General features: G+C 41.5%; 1 protein-coding gene across 1 annotated transcript in view; it reads left to right on the forward strand.

Moving 5' to 3' along the window:
- The first annotated feature begins 4,062 nt into the window (after window positions 1-4,062).
- Creb5 (cAMP responsive element binding protein 5) overlaps window positions 4,063-25,970 on the forward strand; it is a 397,557-nt gene continuing 375,649 nt past the window's right edge. The window contains exon 1 of the mRNA XM_063239960.1: window positions 4,063-4,180. The gene's annotated coding sequence lies outside the window, so the exon portion shown is untranslated. The remainder of the gene's footprint in view (window positions 4,181-25,970) is intronic.

Raw genomic sequence — 25,970 nt, forward strand, 5'->3', positions numbered from 1 at the left:
CTGGGCACAACACTCAATCTTCACTAAGAGTCAATTTCCTTACTGCTAAATAAGAAGAGTCTGTTGGGAACACTAACAGAAAATGCACACAAAGCCTTTAGCTCAAGGCTTGCACACAGAAAATGTGTGGTAAATACTAGTTAGATATAAAGGATTCTGGTGAACATTCATCTTATCTAGAAAGCATAGAAATTTTCCGGTGGGGATATAGTTTGGATCATGAAGTGGGCTTCGGTAGCATCTGTCCTAACACCATTGTTACCCTAGTTAAGAAAAGCCTCATATAAGTCAGGCATGGTGGCTCCTACCTGTATGCAATCTCAGCACTCTGGGAGGCAGAGGCAGGACAATGGCAAATTTGAATTAATCCAAGCAATTTAGCAACTTGGTAAGAACTTGTCTCTCAAAAGAAAAAGAGCTGGGGATGTAGCTCAGGGCAAAGTTAATGGGTTGAATCCCCCCATCAAAAAAGAAAAAAAAAGCCTCAAATTAAAAAAATGCATAGGAGAAGTTTTCTCTGAGTGGTGTGTGGTGCATGTGGAAAGGATAAGGAAAAGCCTTCTCCAAGTAGGTATATGCATCCTTATGAGAAGCCACCAGGGGACTGGTATGAAGCATATGAGCCTTGGGTCATATTTTTTAGTGTTGCAAAATAAAAGAAAAATAGAAACATCAACAACAATAAAACCCTAAAAAATTCACCAAACAAAAATGAAAAAATTGTGTTACTGTTGCAGTCTGGCCCTTTTCCTGGTCCCTTATCAGCTTCCTCCCAGGTCACTGTCTACTCAAGAATTTACTTAATCAGAATCACTCAAGGTGGGTCCCCAAGGGACTTGCATCTGAATCACAAGTGCGGAATCCTGAGTTCAGTTCCAAGCCTTTGAAGTGAAGTCCCTGTGGAAGTCTGACCCAAGAAACTTCTATAGCATGGTGGCCAGGAGTTCTATCGCATACCCCACTAAGTGAGAGAACTTCTGTGGATGTCTTCCCACCTGAGGACTTTTGGGATGGTGTTATTCAGGATAGTGTTATCCAAGGGTAAGCACTAGTAGGATTTTCTGTTTGCTAAAGTGTTAAAATTCTTCCTTAGGGGTTGGTAAATCCTAACTGACTCCTCAGGCCTCTGTGTTCTGTGATTCACATGTAAAGGGTTTACCCTGGTTAGCAGGGGGTATATCATTTAGTTGCACTGGTCTGTGTGATGTCAGTTAGCTTCTCTTAGATCTGACCTTGCTGGTACCAGGAATGGTACCTCCAGGCTAGCTTGCAGGGGAGGGGCTGGCCTTGGATGGGTGGCTCCTGGATAATTTGCCTTGATTCTGGTATAGCAGTCCTTATCCTACAGGCCATAAGGGAAGAGACCTGGAGAGGAGGTAGTATTCTTGGTATCTGGTGCTACTGGCATCCTGGGGATCAAATGTTCCAGCTGCGATGCCTGCTGAGACGTCCTTGCTTGGCTGCTCCTATGAACTGCAGTCGCCAGGGTACTTTGGCTCTGAGAAATCCTGGAAGACAGTGGGTGAAGATGGGGTGGGCAGCAATGTGAGTACACAAGCACGGGGGCTCTGCTGGCCTGATTTAAGAGACCTGATTTAAGGTTGCAGTGTGGGGTTGGGGGGAATTCTGGAGCAAAAGATTTCCTTCCCAATTATTTGATGAAGTTTTCCTAAAACACTGAAATGCCCACCTATCACAGCATAAGCCACAATACTTTTATTAATAGGAGAATGAGCTCTTGCATATGTTGTCCAGCACATTTGTTAATGCAAGTGATATAATTCTTAGCTTGAGTTACTATAATTATTCCCATCATCCACATTAGAAAATTGCATTAAAACTCATATACACGTGCTTCTGTTTACAGAACACTGGGAATTAAATGTTGTAAATGTGTATGTTGATTATTCATAATTTTTAAAGCCTTTGAATATCATTCTGGCTTTGATAATTTAATTCTCCACTCTATTCCTTTGGTCTGCACCTGTTTGCTTCTGGAAAAAAAACTAGACTCTTAGCTGAGCTCTTATGTTGAGACTATATATACATATTCCTCAAATTTACTCTTCAACAGGCTCATACTTTGAGAGAGAGAGAGAGAGAGAGAGAGAGAGAGAGAGAGAGAGAGAGAGACAGAGACAGAGAGAGAGAGAGAGAGAGAGAGAGACAGACAGACAGACAGACAGACAGAGGGAGAGAGATGTTTTAAGTGCGGAGGGTTGTACTGGTTACGGTGCCAGAATGTGGGCACAGAAGATGTTGTAGAGTAGCTATTTCTTCCTTTCATAAACCCAGGTAATGTGAGCTGTCACATTGAAAGTTTTATTAGTTAACATTCAGGTTCAGACTGGAGCTATTCTTTGCCACTCTTTCAGGGCTCCACGAGGAAAAGAACAAGCAGAAAATTCACTTTAGAGTTCTAAGCAAGGCTGTGAGGAACAAACTGCTGTCAGTCCCTGTGGTTCCAAAGAATTAAAGGGAAGGGGTACATTTCAATGCTTAATAGAAAGGAAATAGAAAGCGCTTACACTTAATATGTCAAAAGGCACCCAAAATATGTGCAATGCAGACAGTGTTACAGTCTCTAGCCAGTCCAGTCACGATCCTTTGGCAAACTGCACAGTCACGGCTGTGATGCATTGGGATGAGAGGTACTATATAAATGTCAGATGTTACATAAATGTCAGAAATGATTATTGTTTGTTAATGGGGGCTTAAACCATTCCTAAGTGAAGAAGCAAAGGCAGAACTTACAGCCAGGAAAGTCTTAGCAGAGGCTGTAGACACCAATAACCCACAGGAAGGCAGTACTCACCCCTGGTTCTATGAAGGAAACTGGATAGGATTTAGGGTTGAAAACAAGGGCCCGGGTGGTCCCACTGCCACCACCTGCTGTTCAAGTGATCTCAGGCCAGCAGCCCCTTCACCTTCTGCAGACACCCGGAACATGTCAGTAATTGTAACACCTGTCCTACTTCTTATTGTACTAGGTTTGTGAGAAACAAGATGATTCCCATGTTCTTAAGTGCTTTGTAAGATGTGAGACGTTACAAGGATGATCAGACCATGGTCATCTAGAATGGCACTGGAGCCTGGCCTATGCCTTCCCTTTAAATGGTGTCCACAAGAACTTCTGAAAAGAAGTCAGATAAAGATGTTGTGGCGGTGAGAGGATGACTGGCTGATACTGAAAACGCCAGGCTCTTTTCTCTCTGCAAACCAAGCGCAGGGATCCTGCCTCCTGGCCCTGGCTCTGCCAGCCGGTGAGCTTGGACCAACAACTGAGCAGGCGCTGGAACTGACTACCAAGGCTCTTCCGGCTCTGACGCTGAATCTAAATCAGGCTCAGTGCTTGGCTCTAGGAGAGATTCACCTTTCGCCTTCAGGAGCGACTTTCTCCACTGTCCCTAGGATGCGGTGGGGGGGGGGGGGGTTGGAAAAGGTGGGGGCTGTGTGCTCCAAGTGAGTGTGCCCAATGAGGAAGTTGCATCCCTGGTGGTGAGGTGGGGTGAGGGCCGGTGAAGAAGGGTGTCCAGGGAGAGTGAGTGCTGTGAGAAGCCAGCATGCAGGGAACACTGCAATGAGGTCATGACTGTCGCAGGCAAACGAAGCTGGACATCTTCTGGTGGGGGAAGGGGAGCGTCCAGCATTTCTATTTGCAGAAAGTCTCTTCCCACTTCCCCCAGCAACCCCTTCCCACTTCTCTCCTCCCACTCTCCAGGTCTTTACACCTTTCAGACCCTAGCAAGTTCTCCCCGCAAGAGGTCCCGTGTCCGCGCCTCCTCTGTGGTCCTGTCTGAAACCATCAGGATTGTTTCCAAGCTGACTCACACCACTAATGTCAGGGAGCCGTGTCACACGGCGCTGGGCTCTGCAAGCTGTTGCTTGCGCGGTCGCCGCCGCCGCCGCCGCCGCCGCTCGCGGGCGGTGCACCAGGGTCCGCTGGAGGGGCGGGGCGGGGCGGGGCGGGACCGGGGCGGAACCCGCCCCCTCGGCGTGCTGGCCCCGCCCTCTCCCTCCCTCCCTAGCGGACCGCAATGATTTAGAAGTTCAGGAATCCCACGTGACGTCACCGGGGGGGTGATGTAATGCACTCTAAATAGAATGTATTGTAATCTTTGCTCAGTCCAACGTGGTCCCTTCACCCAGGCTCCGCTCTTGCCTTCTCCACACTTGTTTGGTAAGTTCCTAAAAATACGGCTCGGCCACTTCTGGGGCTTTTGCATTTAGTCACTTTTGTTGCACTTGCCGCGGGAGCCATCTCGGGAGCGTACTTGTTTGCAGGGGTTGGTTCTCGGCAGCAGCCGCGAGGTTACTTGGTCCAATGGGCAGGTCACAGGGCAAGGAGTAAGGAAGATGCGATGCATTTTTTTTTTTTTTTGGAGGGTGATCTGTGTTTGTAAACATTTTGGCGGACCAAAGGGAAGTCCGGCCCCAATTACTAGTAGGCTGTGGAATTCTGCTGTGTCCTGTGGCCACCCCGCGCCGTGTCCGTCCCGAAGCGCGTCTCGGTGGCCGCTGCGCCGTGCGACTGGAGAGATGCTCGCTGGAGCCCGCGCCGTGTCCGCCCGAGCGTGCGTGCGTGCGTGTGTGGGAGCGCGCGTGAGTTTCCCTGACACGGGGGACAGTTATGAATCGGGGGTGTGTGTTTGCCTCCAGAGACCTGGCAAAGTGAGGACCCCTCCAGAAGTGTGGTCAAGCGGCCGCGGCAGCAGCGGAGACGACGAGCCAGGAGCCTGCCCCCCGCGTCCCCAGCTTCCCAGTGATGCGGCGGCGGCGGAACCCCCGGAGAAAGTTTGCAAACTTCCAGCGGGCGCGGCAAGGACGCCGGGTCACCTGGGGGCGGGCGGGCGAGTGCACCCGGGCTCGCCCTCTCCCTGTGCCGAGCCTCCTGCCACCTCGCCCGCAGAGCTGCCCGCCGGGGCTGGTGGGCACGCGCGCCCGGGGAGGGAAGTCGCCCTTGCGGGGCGCTCGACTTTGCTCCGGGCGCTCCAGGCGCTCCAGGCTCGGGAGTGGCGGGGCTCTGTCCGCTGACGCTCGCTCCTCCAGCTGCCTCTTGCCTCCGTCTCTTTCTCGCTGACATCCTTACCTCTTCCCGGCCGCTGCCCCAAATGACAGCTCCGGCTGGAGCCGCGGCGGCGCCCAAACTGCGCTCAGCACCGGGCCAGCGGAGCCTTGCTCTGCGCCAGATCCTTCAGCGTGCCGCTTAAACTTTTCACCAAGTTCACAGAGGGGCAAGACAAGAAAGAAGGCACCAAGGCGATGTTTTCTGTGGGGGAAGGAGGGAGACAGTGGGGTTTGCATCCCGCTTCTTCTTTGCTGTAGACCTATTTCTAAGGGGTGCCTGATAAACCCCTCAACTTTCTCTGGACCAGGGTCGCCCTCACTTGATGCTTATTCGAGGCCAAGGACTGGAGTGGGCTGTTTGTGTATTTCACTGTCAGTCTGCAGAGCGTTGGATTTTTAATTTTTCCCTCTCTCTGACGTGTGTCAAGGAATAAAGGCTGTATACAGGTCCATTACGTCATTCTGCAGGCCAGTAAGTGTTTGATTAACAGCTTCAGATACTCAGGGTTCAGGAGTTTAGGACGCTGACAAAGCACACCCCCACTCCTGCAGTTGCCCATTCCCTGGGCATCTTTATTGCCCTCTGGTCCCAACCCCTCCTTTTCCACCCTCCCCGCCCACATCGTTATCATCTGGGCCCGCCCCCGCCTTTTCCAGCTTTTCCCGGGGCGAACACTGTCCCTGGAGTGTGGGTAAGAGCTTCTGGTGTCAGAGGGGACCGCTGTGCCTGATCAGGGCACAATCTGCCCTTTTCTATTATTTAAGAAAGGCACCAGCAAACCTCTTTCAGGACGAAAATACTCATCCCTGACAGAAAAGGCATTTCAGGAAATGTTTAGAAGCAGTATGAGAATACCGAGCCCCTGCGGTGACTTAGGAAAGCAATGCATCCACAGCCAACAAAGTACTTAACTTTATACAGCGCCTGCCTAGAACTGTTTAGTCCAAGAGGGAAGGTTAGGAAGGGAGCAGCCTACTACACTGTTTAGCTGAAGGAACCAAGATTAGATGTTTTATTTCCAAAGTGAGAACATGTGAGTCGTTGAACACAAAGTACCATACAATAAATTGCTGCGTGATTCTGTATTGTTCTTGAAGTTTCTGTGTTTAAAAAGGAAGTTAAATACATAAGTCACTGAACTGAGTCAGAATCTCCCTATCTGGCAGTTGAAATAAAAACCCTGGGTGATTTGTTCAAGGGATAAAAGTAAGAAGCACTCTGGGAGTGAGGGAATGTACAAACTAAATGCAAATAAAGTTACTAACTACAGGCTTTTGGATGGAGAGGGGCAGGCAGGGGACTCTGGTGCTCTCTGATTTGGAGTTGGTGAAACCTAAATAAAGGAAAACTTATATTCTGAATAGGTGGGAATTTCTTGAAGGGCATATGTTTTGTTATAATCAGCTTTGCTTTCTTCAAAGTGAAAGCCATGCTGTAGTGTAGGCATTTATGAAACTCCTGTCTGGGGTTTAACTGACATCCCTTCCCCAAGTTTGTGGCGGTATTTATTATTTATTCACAACTAGGGATGAACTAGGATAACCCTACACACAATATATGTGCATCAAGTATGTTAAACTACTTGTTTGTGATGCAGAGACCTTAAGGAAAAAATGGCCTGGTCACGGGCACTGGAGAGCGTGATTAATGATCAGTGATTTAGTGATCAGTGATTAGTGGTTTTATTCAAACTGTTACCTCTGACCAGAAGCACACATCAGAGGATTAACAGGCTCTTTAGATAAATGCTCATTAGTGGAAGGGGGAAAAGCAAAGATAATAGGCATGCACCCAGGGACAACTTTCGAAGAAAATCATTCCCGTCTTCAGAATAATAAGCTCTATTAACAGAAAGCCCTTTTAATTTAAAACTTGCTTTTATCTTGTAAATCAAAGTTAGATGTAAAAGTTTGTAGTGCTATTATAACCTAAATTTTCCCATATCCACTAGATGTGGATTATCTCAGTAGCGATATCTTTTTTTATTTAAATAAACAATTGGACCTTTAGAGCAGCTGAACTCTGACAAGTTCTTAGCTCCCAGGGTTCGAAGGTGTCCCCCCTTGTAGGATGGAGATTGCAGCTTGCTAACTAGATGGCGCCCTGTTCTTTGGTGTTCCGTGCTGCGCAGCACAGGAGTATGACTGAGCATGTAGCTGCTTGCGAGGTGTTCAACTCTCACAACAAAGTTGATTCTGTGTACGGTTGGAGGCTAGACAGTTCTACAAGTTTTTAGTCACATTTTCCATGTCAGTTAAATCTAGGGAGTTCAAGGCTACTGGAAAAATTAGTCTCATTGCTAAAAGAAACGTGGAGAGCCAGGGAGAGCAGGAGGGACAGGAGCTAGGAGGCACCTCTGGGGCAGAGGTGATTGTAAAACACCAGACCTGTTCCTTTTTTTTTTTTTTTTTTTTTTAAACCAAGAGCTGGTTTCACAGTCTTTTGGTCTGAAATCCTGAAGCAAAAACTCAAAGGTTTATTTTCTTCCCAATCTTGCTGGTGAAAAACAAGTTACTAGAGAGAAAGGAAAGAATAATTTGATTTGGTGACAGCAGGAAGCAACACGTTGCTGATTTTATTCTACGGATAATGGTAAGGTGATGTTGATATGTTTCTTAGGCAGAGAAAGTTCTTTGCACTTTGTTAAGTGGGATCCATGTTGTATTTTCATGGAGAGAATTTGGAAGTGGATTTTTTTATTGTGTGCAGCGTTTTAACATTGCTTTTGCTAGTTTCCTGGAACTTGTAGCAACGTTTTGTGTGAGGGTTTTGTGTGGGCATATGTTTGTGCATGAAGACCATTATTTTCTGGGTAAAACATGTTCAAGAACATATGAACTGCAGTGGGGAAGCTGTGAAATTTGTTAAGTAATATGTCAGGTAAAAATTCCCTTTTCCATGAGCTTTCATGCATCACTTCAATACTTGAGTTTCATTAAGAAGGAATTCTTTTCAAAAACCTGGTAATTAAAAACAAAACAAAAGGAAAGAAAAATCTCCACTTCCCACATTCTAACTTAGATGTGTACTGCCCTGAAGAAGTGTGCTATTCACTGGACTTCAGTTATTTCTTTAGTTTTGAGATTTGCAAAGAAAATGATAAAGGAACTCACTATAGTTTCCTTTATTTTTTTCTCTGTAGCATTTTATGTAGATCTGTTATTGTGAAGTCTTTTCTGATTAATACTGATTTTTATTGTTCAGTTTTACTTAGAGTAAGCATGTTTGCTTAACTGGTAATTTCTCAAAGCCAACTGCTTTTCATATGATGTCTACAGATTCCCTGTCAAATAGAAGTTGGTTGTGACCTTGTATATTGCTTATACCTGAGCAGATAGTTTAATAGAATGTTTCCACAAAACAGTAGAAACCATGCCTTTATTTCTGTATCTCTGTTCTCTGCATCTTTTGTTTGAATAAGTGGTTAAATAAATGATAGATTGTCAGAGATACTTTTCCTGTCTAGTTTTCAAATTTATAAAGTAGAATATTGTCATGATAATTAATTTTCAGTTTCCAATACCTGCATGTTAAAAACTAATCAGTCATGAAGTTTCCATGGTTATTCGTATTGATGTCAAATTCCCAGTCTTCTGATTTCCTACTATAACATTTTAGTCATGATGCAACATCATCCTATAGTATTCCTTTGCACTGGCATTAGTTTTCGTCTTAAACGGAACATTATTTTGCGTAGAGTCTGATGGTCATTAGATCTCCAGGATGTAAACATTGTATCTGTAGTTGATCTACTTCTGATTGTATTGTTAGATTAAATTTGGGATTTGGGTGGACTTATTTTCATCATCTTTTCTTTTCTTTTTCCTTCTTCACTTCAAAGCAATGCTGTTAGTCACAAAATTAATGTGATCATGGCTGGTGTTTCCCATCTATATGCTTCTTTTGCTTCTTACAAATTGGATTTCTACAGCAATTTAAGATCTTTTTTTAGAGGCAGCTTTCTTGGATGAAGATGGAATAATGATCTCAGTCAATTCATTATCTTGTCCAGTTTGACTACCAGCTGTATTATGGGAATCAACCAATGCTTTTATGTATTAGTGCCTAAAAATTTAAATCTAGGACTATTTCTCTGAGTTATATTTAAGAAAATTATACCATTGAGATAAGGTAATAAATTAGGGGAGAGAAGCCTTGAATAGTTGAGTGCAAGAAGGAAGCACTCTCATATATGCTAAATAGACTAAAAGACATTAAAGAAACTTTGTGTGCTGCTGTTTATGAACAAAGTAAGCTATCTGTTTTGTGACCAGTCACCAATGCTTTAAATAGAGTGTCTGGCACTTTAAAAATGACATCAACTTTTAATGTTTTTGCTAAAGAATTACTATGCTTTGTAATTAGAAAAAACTGGCAATTAGTATTTTCAAGTTGTGTTGGAAATCACAAATCATGGATTTAACATAAGAAAATTTTTAAAAAGAGAGAAAGCATTTAGATATTTCCAAGTAGTGACAGCTCTGTTCCAGAAACATGAATAAATTTTTGTAGCTGTTATTGAAACCTCTGGGACCTTCAAAGTGAAGTGTAAAGTTTAGGGTAAATTCCTGAATGTATAAGATGTTATGTGGGTATTTGGATATTCCCCCCCACCACCAGGTTTACTGTAGTGCCTTAAGTTGCTTGCTTCTATTTGCTTAAGGTTCATTTTTCTAATCTCTACCCTAAAATTAGCAAGGATGGAAAACTACCATGATTGCATTTGTCTTGGACTGATCTTGGAACTAGTAAAAGAACTTCTTTTGGCCTATAGTTTCTGATAGGATAGTGAGATAGAAAGCTACTATCTTTGTGTGGATACTAGAGCTAGTATCCTCCTAACTGCCTCTCTATTTCAAAGAGGAGCCTCAAAACCTGATGATGTCTCCTAGCTTACCCACGGCTCAGCGCTAGAGGGTATCAAAGGAGGGCTGGAGGCCTGGTCCCAGTCTCTAGGTCAAGTTCTCTTTCCAAGCCAGTCTGCCACAAACATCCTTAACATAAATGGAGCACAAGCTATGAACAGTAGGTTTGGGTTCTTTGGTTTTTTCAAGCTTTTTGACCATTAACATTTTAAATTCAAAGACAAATGTTTATCAGATCTTTTGAGCAACTGCCTTAACCATAGACACTGTAGTTCTTATTCAGTGTATTCTTCTAAGGGATTTTAACTTTTTTCTCATCATTTTATAAGACATATTGTACAAATTGATACCACCCAGATTTCATTTGCAAATAAAAACCAGACAGAACTGAACATGGGCTAAAAGATAATCGGAGAACGAAGTGATGACTTTTCCTATTTTCTGTCTTTATCACCTCTGAGGAAAGGATACCAAAATTTATTTAATTTAAAGCTCATATGGATCATTTTTCATTTTGTTGATGAGAGTAACAAGTGCTGCCCATGTTCACTCTAGCAGATGTACTTTAGCCCAGGATCCGTCTGTAATGCATTATCATTCCAGGTGAGGACAGGAGAGTGTTTGGAGGTAAAGATTATTCTGTCAGAAATGAGTTGAGTCCAGAAGCTCTTGGAGGGTTGGCTAGCAAAATGTGGCCACTCAGAAGTAATAGAAATCCTGCATGCTACACAGAGGACTCTTGAGCACTAAACATTTTCTGTATGATAATTTTAAGGTGATTTTATTTATGATGCTTTGTTTAGGATGGGGGAAAAAGAGTATAAAAATAGAGACCTTGAATACCTGTGTGGTATGTGTTATTTGGCCTGACCCATAGGTCTTTTTTAGTTCTTTGCATGAAGGTTTTATACGGTGACTCAGGCCTCCCTTATTCTCATACTATTCTGAGAAGCTCTTGTGCTTAGGCATGATTTCTCAAATGTAACTTATTTGAGCCAGTTTTGTGTAATTCTTTCTCTGCCAGCTTCCCAAGGAGAAAAGTATAGGCAGCAAAAGAACTCTGGTTTTTTTTTTTTTTTTTTGCATTCACTGATTATTAGAAGAAACACATTTGAATCTTTATTTTCCAGATTTAGTGGGACTGTTTCACTCTACCAAAACAGGATTTTCTCTTTAAATTTTGCTTCTATTGCCTATGCACTAATGCATGCACCAGAGGGTACAAGGCATTGGGGATAAAGTCCATTTTCTCCAGCCCACCTAGGTATGACTGGTATAGCATTATGAATCGCCTGATTTGCCTCACTGCAATGATAACACTTTCCAGAGAAATATTAACTCTGGGGTGGAAAAACACTACTATAGGCTCAGGTATCTCAGTTCTGAGCAGGGAATGATGCTGTGAAGAAGATGACTTTCAGCGCAATGAGGGCCTCTAAGGTTTATTTTCTCAACTTTGACATGCTAAAATGTTCTCTTCTTCCATTCTCTGCATTTCCCTTAAGCTTATGTTTTGCTGGAATTGTTTCTTTACAACCGTCCCAGCTCCTCTGCTTTTAGGAGTATTCCCACAGTAAGAAATCACAAACGTGTGCACAAGAGAGGGGCTGTTTTTCCTTAAGGGGAACAGATTTTAATATCACATCTTAGCGGAAATAATTAGACAAAATAGAGAACGTCTGCAGTCCAGTTGACAGTGTCACAGGTTCTGCCAACTGTGATTCTGCAGCGTTGCGGTTTATGGCAAGAGGCAGCGTCTCAGACTGGAAGACACGAACTCCTCAAAGTGTTGCCTTGAACTCTGCAAGCATCTCTGCTTCATTTGGGATAAGAATATTGTCTTGATCAGTACTGTCTCACAGTGGGAGTCACAAATGTAATTTTAAGTGTACAGGTAGCCACATGACAAAGATTAAAAACCAACAGTTTCAGTTCATTTTAAGAACTATTCTGTTTAACCCACCTCATCCAAAATATTATCATTTGAAGGTTATTCCAAATATTATCATTAAAATGTTAATGAGATATTTTTCCTCCCCTCTCCTTCTTTTTGGTACTCATCCTTTGAAATCTAGTGTATATTTTGCCCCGACAGCTATCTGGATGTGGGCTACCCGCATTTCAAAGCGTTCAGTAGCCACCTGTGACCAGCAACTATGGCGCCAGACAATGCAAGTCTGTATCATGGTTCTTAATCCTGGCAGCCCAATGGAACCACCTGTGGAGCTCATAAAAAACACTGCCACCCCTCCTCTGGGACTTTCTGATTTAATTGGTTTGGGGTGGGAACCTGGGCCTCTGTATTTTTTTAAATTTTCACAAGAGATTCTAATGTGCAGCAGAGTTTGGGAGCCGCAGTTCTAACTGAGCCCTAAGGAATCTTCTCTAATATTCTGTGATTCTATTTAAGGAAAGGGATTGAAGTAAAGCATTCATTCAGAGTTCAAGGGCAGCTAATGCTTATTATAGGCATGCCGTACCCAGCAAAACATATTTAGAAAAGTATAATTAATAAAACTTAAAATTTACAGAATGAGCAATTTAGAAGATAATTCTTTGCACTAGATATGAGCTTTGTTTTGTATACGTTTCCAACACGAGTGTTTGAAATACTCTCTTTCCCTAGACGCCTTAATTTAGGATTTTATTTAATATAATCTTATAGAAATCCTCCATTTGATCCCCATGTTTCAGGTTTCTTTCTGCCACACTCCTTTGCTCCAGTACTATTTGTCTTTAGCTGTTTTTAGAGGGAAAATTTTACTTCACTGGAAACATCTAGATGCTGAAGAGTTTCCTCACTCCAAGTTTTGGGTCACTGTCTAAGACCAATCTTGCTCTGGTGAACACGTTAGCTATACTTCCCCTCAGACTGAAGATACTCGTACTATTTGTCACTTTTTCTTTTTTAAACTTCCTGAGTTTTTTTTTTTGACAAGTTCAAACTATGTAGTCCAGGTGGGTCTCAAACTTGCAAACTTCCCGCCTAGTCTCTGGTTCTGAGATTACAGGCCTGTGCCACCCCAAGTTATTGGATATATATATAGTGTATAAAATATAAATTATGTATAATTAATTATTCCATATATAGAATATTATACATATATATTCCAAATCCTTTGAGCTGAGCATCGTTCTGTAGAGTCCAAAGCAGCATTGCTTGTCTGGGGAAGGAGATAACTTGTTGCCCGTCCCTTGTGACTTTATGCTGCTAAGAACCTCTGCATTCCAGAATTCATGAGTCATTTCACCCTGATCTTCTCTCCTTATCCCCTGCAGAGCCATCTATTTCCAAACATGTGTCTGTTTGACCACATGGTTTTAAAACATGGCTTTAAACCAGTTTGAGATTCAAAATTTTATGTTTTGCTATATTTTGAGGTGATAATATTTGTGCGTTCTGTACTTTCATTCACTGGAAGAATTTTAGCTTCCATGCATTAATACGTAACTCTAGTTCCAGTTTTTATAGGCGGAGAAACTGACAGATTGACAAGGCCAGTCAGCTCCTCACTGATTAGATGGGCAGTCCGTGTGAGGGGAGTCCATGTGTATGAGAGCAGGTAACCTAAATACAAGTGCTACTCTGGAAGGCTTCCAGGTGGGGGTTTTCTGACCGTATGTGCAACTACCTTTGTCTCTGTCCTTATAAAAAATGCTCTGTGATGCTTTTCCATGTATTCTTTGCCTTTTAAATGATTTCTTTGCAAATAACTCTTTCTTCTCAGCTTCAGGCTACTTGTACCTGCACTGATTAACAAATACAAAAGGTTATACTGATGCCCCAACAGGAGATTTGTTCTCAAAGTTGCATGGAGGCAGCTGTTGCAAACCTGTTTTTTTTTTTTTTTTTTTTTTTTGTGGTGTCTAGGGAAACTTTCTCTCTCTCAGGCTACTTTGTGATTGACTGTGAGAAGACTGTGTGGAGAGACATTGAGATTAATGATGTATCTTGTTCATCTATTTCGGGGACTGACGGTAAAGGGCTTTTGCTATTCATTCATTGAGCAAGATAGACTATAGCCTAACTCCTGAATGAGATTAATAAAAAGTTTTTTTTCCACCCAGTTTGGGCCACTCTCTGCTAAATAAATAACCAAAACTTTAAAAACATATTTGGGCATAGCTCAATACGAGGGTCTGGGTTCAATTTTCAATACTGAGGGGAAAAAAAATAGAAATTTAGCATAATTCCAACAACAGAACTAGTAGAATTAATAGTGTGTGTGTGTGTGAACCCACCCTCTTAATAAAATGTTTTAGCTCTTGCTATGCCAATGTGCTGTTTTCAAACTTAGTCTTAGATATCTGATTTTGAGATTTGACTTTTGTTTTGTCCTAATAATGATGGTATGCTGGATTTAGCCATTGTAGTTTCTCTATGCCTACATCTTCTATGAATGAGACATAGGCCATGAGTAATAGTGCAGTTATGAATATTGCCAAAGAGTGATTACTTTGTATCTTTTTCTAAGCGTTATGTTAAAATTGAAATAATTTTAGTATTTCCAGGTATACATGGTCATGCTTTTATATGGATATGTATATAAATAAAAACCTTGGTCAATGAGGACCAGAATTTTACTAGGGCATATGCTTGGAACTAGGCCTGTTATCTTCCTTTTAGGATAATCGTGGATAAATCTTACTCCTTTTGGGCAAGGTCCTCTTTGTAACATTGCTTCAGGTTGCTTATTGTTGATTAAAAGATATTTCTAGAATAGCAAAAATTGGAACCATATTTAAGGCACGCTTCTCTTTTTCTAATGAGGCCTGTGTAAGCACACACTGTTTACAATTTCATCTTCCAGTTCTGCAAAGCCAGATAACTAACCACCACCATTCTTCGCGCTGTGCTGTGTGCACGTCATCGAGGGTGATGGTACACAGTGCTTTGGCACCCTGAAGCAGTGTGTAATTTGAAATTGCACTTTTTACTAAATACTATGTTAATCCCCAACCCATTCATAACATTTAAAAAACCAAAGCAAAACACCGATGTCTGCTGATTAGACAGAGGCAGCCCTGGTAAAGAAGGACAATTATTATTTTTCACGTGCTTCAGAAACACAAAAATGAGGGAGAAAAAAATTATACATAATTACTTACCATGATCTTTGGAAGAGATTTCTTAAAACAGATTAACCCTTTAACCCAAGGTTTGTTATAATTCTTTCCAGGAAGAAAAGTTTTAAAAGCATAAAAACTTGTATGTTTAAGAGGAAGGCCATGATAGTGAATTATGTGGATGGTTTATATTTATTTAATATTGAGTATGTATTTTAGGAACTCTAGGAATTCTTATATCATTTTAACATAGTTTTAGTTACTTAATGCTTATGTTACAAAATAGGAGATTTTGAGATTGGTGACACAATTGTGAACTTAAAAATAGTAAAGATGGCAAATTTTATGTTGCACATATTTTATCAAAGTTATGAAAAAGAGGAATAAAATTTGCTTATATCCATTTTTCCAGGTAGGGAAATAGAATGCACAGACCATGTGTTTCAGTGTGTGTGTGTGTGTGTGTGTGTGTGTGTGCGCACGCATCATGATTCTGACACACAGGATAACCTAGGGAAGTCAAGGACGAGGCACATGATTCTGAATACCTCTTTGATTGAATCTGATCAGGCCCCCTGTATAGAGAACTGTATCATTCAATGTGAAAAGACAATTTCTACTTGGATTTCCCTTATTGTCTTACTATAGGAATACATTCAACTGAAATTGATGACAAAACCAGGTATTGTGCTCTTGCGGGTTATGTAAGGGAACATAAACTCATACTTTGTAGTGACATTGACCAGGGAGAAGTTGTTTACAGGGTGCAGTCTGGGAATTGAAACTTCTGGAGCAGATCTTCAGTGGAATGGGGAAGGAAATTGGAGTTATTTGCCTTGGAAAGGAGAAAGCTCAGACTCATTTTGTGGACAAAAAGAATACTATTTTCTGACTTCAGGAAAAACTGCAAGTTGGAAAAGGGAAAGAGATTTGCTGTGTGGAGGTGGTGTTTGCTGTGTTTGTCATTTTGGCTCTGCAGAGATGAGTTTTGAAACAAGTAGACTTAGACATCAATGGAATGGAGTGTCTTGGAAGTCAGTGACCTCTCTGGCCTCTGCCCGTGGATCATTAGAACAGTTACAAGCAGTGTTTCTAGAGGCAATGTGAAGAAGGCTAGGCCAGTTGTTCTTTGCATTTTTGGCTCGTAGATCTTTTAAATAATAAGGTGGATGTGGTGGCACAGCCTGTGATACCAACAGTTTGGGAGGCTGAGGCAGGAGGATGGCAAATTCAAGCTCAGCCTGGAGAACTAGCAAGACCTTGTCCCAAAAATAAAGTAAAATAAAATAAAATAGGACTGGGAATATACCTCATTGTTAAAGCCCTGGGTTCAATTCCTAGTACCACAAAGAGAAACAAAACAAAAAACAAACAAGCAAACCAAAAACTGAGGGAAAGCTAGGAAGAGTTTCAGAAAAATGCATATTAGCACATGTTCTTGAGAAGATTTATGGGTCCAAAAGGCATGGACTCCAAAGTAAAAAACTGCTTGGTTCAGTGATTCTTGAGATGCATTCCATTGCGATATCACAGGGCCCTAACTGAAGTTGCCATGGTCAACTATGGACAGTTTCATGTGACTCAATCAACTTGAGTTTGCAAGTCACATGTGCCCTCCTTCACTGTGACTTTCACATCTACAGATTCAATCAAACCTAGGAGGATCAAAAATATTTGACAAAAAATCGATACATTTTTTCTTGTCATTACATGTAGTTTTCTTTTGCTTGCTGTAACTCTTTAAACAATACAGTTATGGTTTAGATCTTAATATTGCTTAAAACCTGTATATTTGAAGCCTTGGTCCTCAGCTGATGGTGTTCCTGGGAGTTGGCAGGAACCTTTAGGATGTGACCTAGGATGAGGAAGTGACATCACTGAAAGCGTGGCTTGAAGGGGGTACTGGGACCCCAGCCGCTTCCTTTCTCTCGCCTTCTGCCCTGTGTGGGGTGAGCAGCCTTGTTTCCCCATGTCTTCTGCCATGATATTCTGCCTGGACAGGGGTCGGGAAGTGATGGAGCCAGAGTTAGTTGAACATGGAATGAATTTTCTAAAATCTTGAGCAAGAAGAAAGACTTTTTTCTTTTAAGTTGTTTATCTCAGATACAGGTACTTTGTCACAGTGATACAAAGTTAACAATGTAACAACTACTTACATAGAATTTACATAGTATTAGATATTGTAAGCTATCTAAAGATAGTTCATAGCATGTAGGCACATTCACAGGCTCTATATAACGCTACGCTATTTTATATAAGGGACTTGAACATTGGAATATACAAGAGATCTTAACTGTGTTAAGCTAAAAAAAGTAAAGAAGTTACTAAACATAGGTTAATATGTAGTTGGGAATGACTTTTAACATTCGTTGAATTGTCATTTGTGTTTGTCTGTGAGAGTAACTGCTTGTTTTTTTTAAGAACCTATGCCTAGACAACCAGTGTCTGGCAACACCCTACATTTTAAAGATATTTTCCCCTCTGCACAGGACATTAAACCTTGAGCCTTCTTGCTGGGCTACTTTCTTAGCCCTTTCGCTATTTTTAGTTTGAGATGGAGTCTTCTTAAATTGCTTAGGCTGGGTTCTAACTCATGATTCTCCTGCCTCAGCTTCCCAGGGTACTAGGATCACAGGCATGAGTTGCTATCCTTGTTTAGGATTTTCAAAGTAATTTCGTGTATACTATCTTACTAGCATGACACACAACAGTGAAAGATTGCAGGACAGGTATTATGATGTACAAAAAACCAAGACTTACAGAGTTTAACTAATTTGCAGAGCCCCAATACAGTAATACCTTGGTTGTCAAATGGCTCCAAGCTTGATCTTTCCAGGAACAACATAGTTTGAAAAAAAAAGAAAATCTGCTTAGTGTTCCTAATTTGGCTTGATAATCGAACTGAAATCTGACTTGAAAAAAATCTGTGTAGGTTTGAGAGTGAGTTACATGTTGTGGTGGATTAATTTGGTCAAATTGTAACTGCGTCGGTTGAATTGAGTCAGCTGGACTGAGTCAGCATGGTTCTGGGTGTGGAAGTCCACCTGAAGATTGTCACCTACAGCATAAAAGGAAAACTTGAGGGGAAGACGGTGTGCTGGTGATTCTCCTGGGGGAGTTTGTCACACTGGTTTTCCTGTTATGAACTCAGCTGTTTTCATCAGTGGTGGAGCTCGGGTCCTCGCTGTCTCTGAGGATGGCTGAGGTTCTCTTTGGGGAGCTCTGTCCTTACCATTAAGTGTCGATTCCTGTGAAGATCCTTCAGCTTGCTGGTACACATCCTTCAGCTTGCTAGTGCAAACTTTCCAGCTTCCACCACTGGCCTTTGGGCCTTCCCGGTACAGACCCTTGGTACAGACTTGCATGAGACATTGTCATGGGATCTAGGCTTCCATATGGACACATAGAGGACAGTGCCATGATCTCTAGGTCTTCAGCTGAACTCATATAGGACATTGCCATAGAATCCAGGTCCTCAGCATGTGGACAGAACTTTGTGAGTGAATGTTATAAAATAACCCTATGAATTACGTGTCCTGTATTAAATCTCCCTTTTAAGCCCTGACTATGTGCATCATGTCTTGTTGGAAACACAAAGGGTGATGCTTTAGTCTAAGCTTCGCTCTTATCCAGACAACATGTAGTGCTTATATTAGTGCATTAAAACTTCATTATTGTGCTTTTTATCCCACTTTTTTTTGCACAATATTACACCCATGGTTCCAAAGAAAGTCAGTAATACTAGCAGTAAAGCTAAGAGGAAAACAGTGAGAATCACAGTAGAGTGCAAGAAATCACAGTAGAATGAGTTGATAAAGTCTTGAAAAAGTGAATTTATAAATGTAATTTTGGAGCCTTAGAACCAATTATTTGGTTTTCTTTTTTTATGGGAAAAATATGTTCAGTTCTCAGACTTTTTGGCGTTTGAACACCAATTTGTAGTGTATTGAGTTTGACCACCCTGGTATCACTGTGACTGCCAGAAGTATTACTGGAATTCGGTGTTCTTCCCTTCTTCCTGCTTTCCTTCCTTTTCTCATGCTATCCTTCATTCTTCTGGTTTGCTTCCTTATGTAACTTTTTGTTACTAAGTGTTAGCAATAATACATGAACTAAGAAGCTCTCTATCAAAATATCAGAACCCTGCTTGAAGTTTATCTGTGTAATGGACTTGGTGGGTGGAGAGAGTCCCTGCTGAAATACGTTTGCATAAGGTACTGAGGACCCTCTCCCTCCCTCCATTCCTTTACTAGACACTCTCTGAACACCTGTTTTGTGCCAGGTCTGGTGAGGATGATTGCAACGAAGCACGTCCTTCACCTCAGAGAACTTGTTGTGAGCAGAGACACCAAATAGATCACTTCCGTTTGCTGGTGGTGGTAGTGGGGTTAGTCTGGAGGTAGAAAGCCAAGTTCAGGGGCTGCTGTGCCCTAGGAAAGAGTGGTGAAGGTTTGGGATATAATGGTGCCAGGTTCATCAGCCATGTGGGAAGTAGAATCAATATGACCAGGGATTAATTATCTAGAGGAGGAAGGAAAGGGAGAAGGAGCTATTCATTCGAGGCTAAGATGTAACCTGTTTAATTCTGACCTAGTAAGGAAGCTCAGGTCATCCTTTGTGGTGGTAGAGAAAGGAGAAGCTCTGGTATAGCGCTCTAGGGGCTTGTTTTGCAGTCATTGGACAAAGACTCAGAGTGCAACCATGACCGAAAGTGTAGTACAGCCAGGTGTGTTGGTGCATGCTTGTAAACCCAGTTACCCAGATGCTGAGGTAGGAGGATAACAAGTTCAAGGCAAACCTGAGAAATTCAGCCATACCCTGTCAAAAAAAGGAGGGAGAGGCTGGGTGCAAAGCCCTGAGTTTAATCCCCAGTATGGCATGCATGTGCCCGTGTGTGCATGCAAACACACACACACACACACACACACACACACACACACACACACACAGTTGTAGTGCATTCATCAGGCTGTACAGCAATGCAGCTTTAATAATTTCAATCGGAGAGTCATACCAGTGAGGAGAAAGAGAGAGGTAACCATCCTAAAAACTTGCCACAGCTCTGGCCTTCAGAGGACTTCACAGTGTCCTGGGGCTAATGTAGCAACTGCTATTACCAATTTATGCTGGTCCACCAGTATTGGAGGCTAAATGTCAAATATCCAAGCAAGGTTGTTTCCTTCTGAAGGCTGAAAGGGACAGTCTGTTCCAGGGCCCTCTACTTGGCTTGTAAGTGTCCATCTTCTCTGTGTACACTTATGCCCTTTATTCTGTGAATCTGCCTCCAAACTCCTCTTTTCAGAAGGGCACGAATTATATGGGACTAGTGTTCATCCTCATGACCTTGCTTAACTTGGTTACTTCTGTCAATACCTTATTTACATATAAAGTCACATTCTGAGGCATAGTTGGTTCGAACTCCAACAATATTTCTTTTGGGGTGATACAGTTCAACCTATAATGGCAGGTGTACCCCTCAAGAAGGCAGCACCTGGGTCCTGGACCCATGGGAGGTGGCAGATTGGAAGTAGTATGGATTATAACCCTACACTTTTGATCACATACTTAATGTAAACCCACCTTAGACCTCCAGGAAAACTTGGAACAGGTTTCCAGAGATGAGAATTTACATATTACAAATTAAAGACAAAGCCAAGAAAACATAGTGAGATTTTATGGATAAAACACACTGTACTCTGCTAATGTGTCTTTTGCTTGGTGTTGAATTTGTTTCCAGAATTCATGAAAGAGCAATGCAAAAAAGGTAACACCAAGGCTGGGGGTATAGCTTAGTGGCATAACTGTTTGCCTGACAAGTTCAAGGTCCTGAGTTCGATTTCCAGTAGGGAAAAAAAAAGGGAGGGGGTTTATATCAAATTTTTACCTGAGAATAAACAATTAAATTCAACTATAATTTTTCATCCTGGTAGGTCTAACAATTATTGTTTTGGTATGTTAATACTTACTGACCAGACAAAAAAATGCCAGTTCTCATAAACACAGATATATACCATATTGATTGTAACTGTTTCAGTGTGAGAAGAAAAAAAATCTGATTTTCTAGTTGTTGATAAGCAAGTTATGTCTATATACTATATTTTCTGCAATAAAAACAAGGAAAATAAAATTCTGCACTTCAAACAGAGTACTATGCTGCACATCTCTAATCCCAGATCTCTGGAGCTGAGACAAGAGGTTCACAGGTTCAGTCCCAGCCAGGGCAACTATGTGATTCAGGGAGATCTTGTCTCAAAATTTAAAAAAAAAAATAGAAAAGGGAAAAGGATATGTGAAGGCCTTGGGTTCAATCCAGGGAAACTCCTTCCCATAAATCTGCATCTTAAAAACATAGTAAAAATAAAGGTAAAATAATCCAATTAAAATGAGCAAGAACCGGGGATACAGCTCATTGATAGAGTTCTTGTCTAGCATGTGCAAGGCCCTGGATTCAATCCTTGGTAAAACACTTACATACACACACATGCACACACACATACATGCGTGCAGGCATGGTAAGCATATCTTTCTAGACAGTTTCCAGAGAAATGGCCAAAAAGTACATGAAAAGATATTTAACATCACTACATAGCAGGATAATGCAAATGAAAACCACAGTAAGACACCACTTCATGCCCACGAGGATGACCATAATAAAAAAGACAATAAGAGGTATTGACAAGGATATAGAAAAATTGGAGTCTCATGCATTACTGTTGGGAGTGTCAGTCCCAACAGTACAGTCACTGGAAAACAATGTGGAAGTTCCTCAGAAAGTTAAACAGAGACCTCATGAGGCAGCAGTTCACTCCTCACTATACACTCAAGAGGAATGAAAACATACACCAAACAAAATCCTGTACATGACTCTCCATACCAGGGTTTCCTTAATGGTCAAAAAGCAGAAACAACCCAATATCCACCAGCTGAGGAGTGGATAAGAAAAACAAAATAGGTGTGTGAGAGTGTGTGTGTGTGTGTTTGTGTGTGTCTGTGTGTGTGCATGTGTGTGTATCTGAGGTGTAACTGGAAATGTCAGTGAATATTTAAAGAAAGTATTTATTAGAGTAAAATACACACTACCTTTAATCCCCCTCAGAATACTTCAACTACCTTCAAACATGCTTGCCACTTTCTGAAGCTTTTCTGGAGGCCCTCTTTTGTTGTATTGTGGTTGACTGCCTCAGTATCCTTAATTGATTCAAAATGTTTACTTTTGACTTTTGGGAAGAGCCCAAAGTTGCATGGTGCCGTATCTTGTGAATAAAGTCAGTGAGAACACACTGTAATGTTTTCATGAGTCTGACTTTTGTTGGGACAGACCTTCACCGCAATGTTTATCATATTTTTGATCACACTTCACAAAGAGGATGACAAAAATATTCTAAAGTTGAATGTGTGATCATTGTACACATTTAGGGAGAGTGTAAGACCAGTGGATTAAACAATTTGAAAAGGTGAATTATATGGTATATGAATTGTACTCAGCAGGGCTGTTAACAGAGATAACATACCATGGAGGAAGATACTGTGCAAAATGCTAGATTCAGTTGGAATACATGCCCTAAAGGGTATTTTGATCCAATAACTGCTTTGCATATTAGGAGTTCATGTAACCAGCTGAGTTCTGGAAAGAGGTTGGTAGTTCTGTTGTAGACTTCAGTAAGAGGAGTAATCAACTAAGAATCTTGTGTAATGTGTCATGTGTGTTCCGCCCACCATCTTGCTCTTAACATCCTACTGCATTCTGACACTCTTCCCAGGTAAACTGCTTCTGTTCTGTCCCTTATGTTTCAAATGCTCAGGTACAAATTGATCCTCAAAATAGTCTTCCTCCTTTCTAAGTGGGACACTGTTGTTCTTCAGGTCCCCAGGTGGAAGCTCATGACTATTACTGATGTAGTCTTTGCCCACAGTGTCTTGTATGTCATTGCTAAATCTTTCGGACTCCAACTTCAACAATGTTCTTTGATTTTTGTTCTTCTACCAACTTTCTTGTCCATGTCAACCTTCATAACAAACCTCCCAGGGAGCGAGAACTAATGCTTTTGAGGGATAAGGAAAGTGCATCTCACCGACACAGTAAATGGAGAAGTTGGGGTTGGGACAGATTTGTCTAGTCTCTGAACTCAAACTATTTCCTTTTGGGATACAAAGTGAATTTCCACTCTATGGCTCTGCACATCTTATTTTCCTGGTCAAAAGCCTTTGCTGGACCCTGTTTTAAGTAGGGAAGCCTTAGCTGGTTCCCTATATTTTTTTTTCCTGTATTCAAGCCAGATATTTAATACAGTCCAGTGTGTGTTGAGTGCCTCTCCACTGTATTCAGAGTTTCCTCTTCTCTGGAACATCTGCCCAGGGAAATATTCTTCATCAAGGACCTTCTCACCCATCATCTCCTGATCTATTAAAACAAAAACTAAATGCAAACATTAGTTCTGTTATGCTTAGTTACTATTTTTCCGATAATTTTTCTAATAGAAAATTATCTGAGGGTGCCTATTTTTGTGTTTATCACAAATTCTCTCTCCTAAATTGTAAGTGCTGTAATAGCAAGAGCTGACTCTTGCCAAGTTTTGCTTCGTCTCATAGAAATTTGCATGTAGTAGGTAGTTATACAGAGCAGAGAGTATCACGATTAATTCATGCTGGGGGAATTGACTAAAGGGTCTCTTGCACACTTGTTCAATGCTTGGAGAGTATTCTTGGGAGGACTGGACCAGAGAAATTCTTTAGGTTTATTGACAGAGTCCCTTATCCCAGGATCACCTCTTGTTTTTTTTAAACTTTGTGTTTAAGGGGGGCATTATCATAATATTTTAGAAATCCAAGGAATCATCAATATTTCATTTTCACATTTCATGCCCAGAGGTGAACTTAATTTTTTAATAGGTTTAATCACAGCATTGACACATTCTAAAGCTCTGATTTCTGCATTTAAAACTATACCATAGACATTTTTCATGTTGCTACAGTTCTCAAAACTATGATTACGCATAATGTTCCATCGAGTTGCTATGCCATAATTTCTTAACATCCCCTATTGTTTGACGTTTTAGTTTGCTGTGGATTTTTTAAATGATTGTAAAAAACACATGACTAGTCTTTTGGCAAGGAAAACACGTATTCTGAAGATACTCATCTCTTTCCCCTTATGCTGGTTAAGAAATCTTCTTCTGGGATTGAGGTTAGGCAACATTACGATAGAGATGAAATTGGTTTTAGGTCCCTTTTATTTTTACACCTCTAATTCTGCTCCGCTTCCTGTCAGCACATTCTGATCCACCACAGTGCCTGTCTTCGTGACCCAGGGACCAAAGACAGACTTGTCTACCACAGACCCTGCCCTTTGCCTCGTCCTTCTGGCCAGGCTTCTATCTCTTTTCCGTACTTCTCCAGAGCTTTGACCTCAGTAGTAATTCAATATTCAATCTCCTTTCTCTTGGGGAGGTTTGTAGTTTTATTATGGGAGGATTTCTGGAGATGACCATATGGCAACCCAATAAAGCACATAGTTAAAGGTGGACCTTTAGTTAGAACTTTTCCAGGCTCTGAGGAGATAGTAGGGAACCAGACAGACAGAATCTCTATGCCATTAGGTAAACAGACAATTTACACTGGAGTAGCTAGCACTAAGGAGAAAGCCAAAGCAAGATAAGTGATAAAGTATGTTCTCTCATCTTTCTGATGAGGTGGTCTGATGATAAGGTAGCACAGGGGTACGTAGTAGACCCTGTGGAGAGGGCAACTTCTTAGAAAGATCTGGAAAAGGTGTTCTAGGCAAGGAACTCCTAGTTGAAAGGTCCTGGGGTGTTCAATGATGTGTTTAAGAAGGGCAAGGAGTAAATGTGGGAAAGTGAACCATAGTCAGCCATTAGGGACCCACAGACTATACTGTGCACTTTTAGGTATTTATGTCAGCATTGTAAGAAGCTCCTGGATCGTTCTGTGTAAAGGCTTCACGGCTTATAAAGACCTCTCTTGTAAGAACAAACTGCAAAGCAGCATGGCAGGTGGGGGTGGTGCGGATGTAACGGTTGTGGGGGCCACCAAGGAGTTTTTCATTTTGACTGATTTTGGAGGTAAAACTGACAAGACTTGCTGATGAGTTGAGTGTGTAAGTAAGCAGGAATTCAGGGAAGATAGTAGGGAGGCCCTAGTAAGACACTGGAAGGAAGTATGGAATCGCCATCAGTGGAGAAGGGGAAGACGGTAGTGGAGCAGGTTTGGTGGAGACCAAGAGTTCAGTTTGGGGCTTGGAGATGCTGAGGATGCCCAATGAGCATCATTGCTGAGGATGCCTAATGAAATGCTGAGCATACAGTGAGAGGCTAACTATGGACTTTAGGGAAGGGGCTGGGGCTGCACATGTAGCTAGAATTAGAGCTGTGGTCTTGAAATATCAGATATCCCAGCCTCACAAGACAATACAAACCTCTCTCGCAGTTTCCAAGCACTAGAACGCAGGTCTGGAAGCTCAAGCCCTTCCTGGCTACAGGGCCCTTGAATCTTTGGTCCTGCCAAAACTACTGCCTAATACTCCCATGTTTTCTGAGTTCGAATCTAAATTAGTTCTAATTTATATACCACTGCTACCCTGAATTTTTTCTTCACAGCATTATATCAGTTGTCAAGATTATGTTCTTCTGTGATTTTTAATTTGTTTAAATTTAAAACTCACACATCCCACTAGACTAAATTCTGAAATGTCAGGGATCAAATGAATTTTATTCATCACTATTTTTCCTGGATCTAACTGTGTCACACTGTAGACCTTTCAATGAATGAACGGATGGCCATTACTACTATATGACTTCATACATGATATTTTGCACTTCCTTTACATATAATCATACAATTCTAAGAACAATCAGACCTGTTATCTTATCTTCCTAAAATGCAGACCAATAATTATTTAAGGATTCAAATGGCTTCGTGAAAAAATGCTTATTTATTAGGTATTGCATGAGGTG

This window comes from Cavia porcellus, unplaced genomic scaffold (assembly GCF_034190915.1).
Source record: "Cavia porcellus strain 051 isolate PalLab524CR breed Dunkin Hartley unplaced genomic scaffold, mCavPor4.1 scaffold_2, whole genome shotgun sequence".
NCBI classification, from domain to species: domain Eukaryota; kingdom Metazoa; phylum Chordata; class Mammalia; order Rodentia; family Caviidae; genus Cavia; species Cavia porcellus.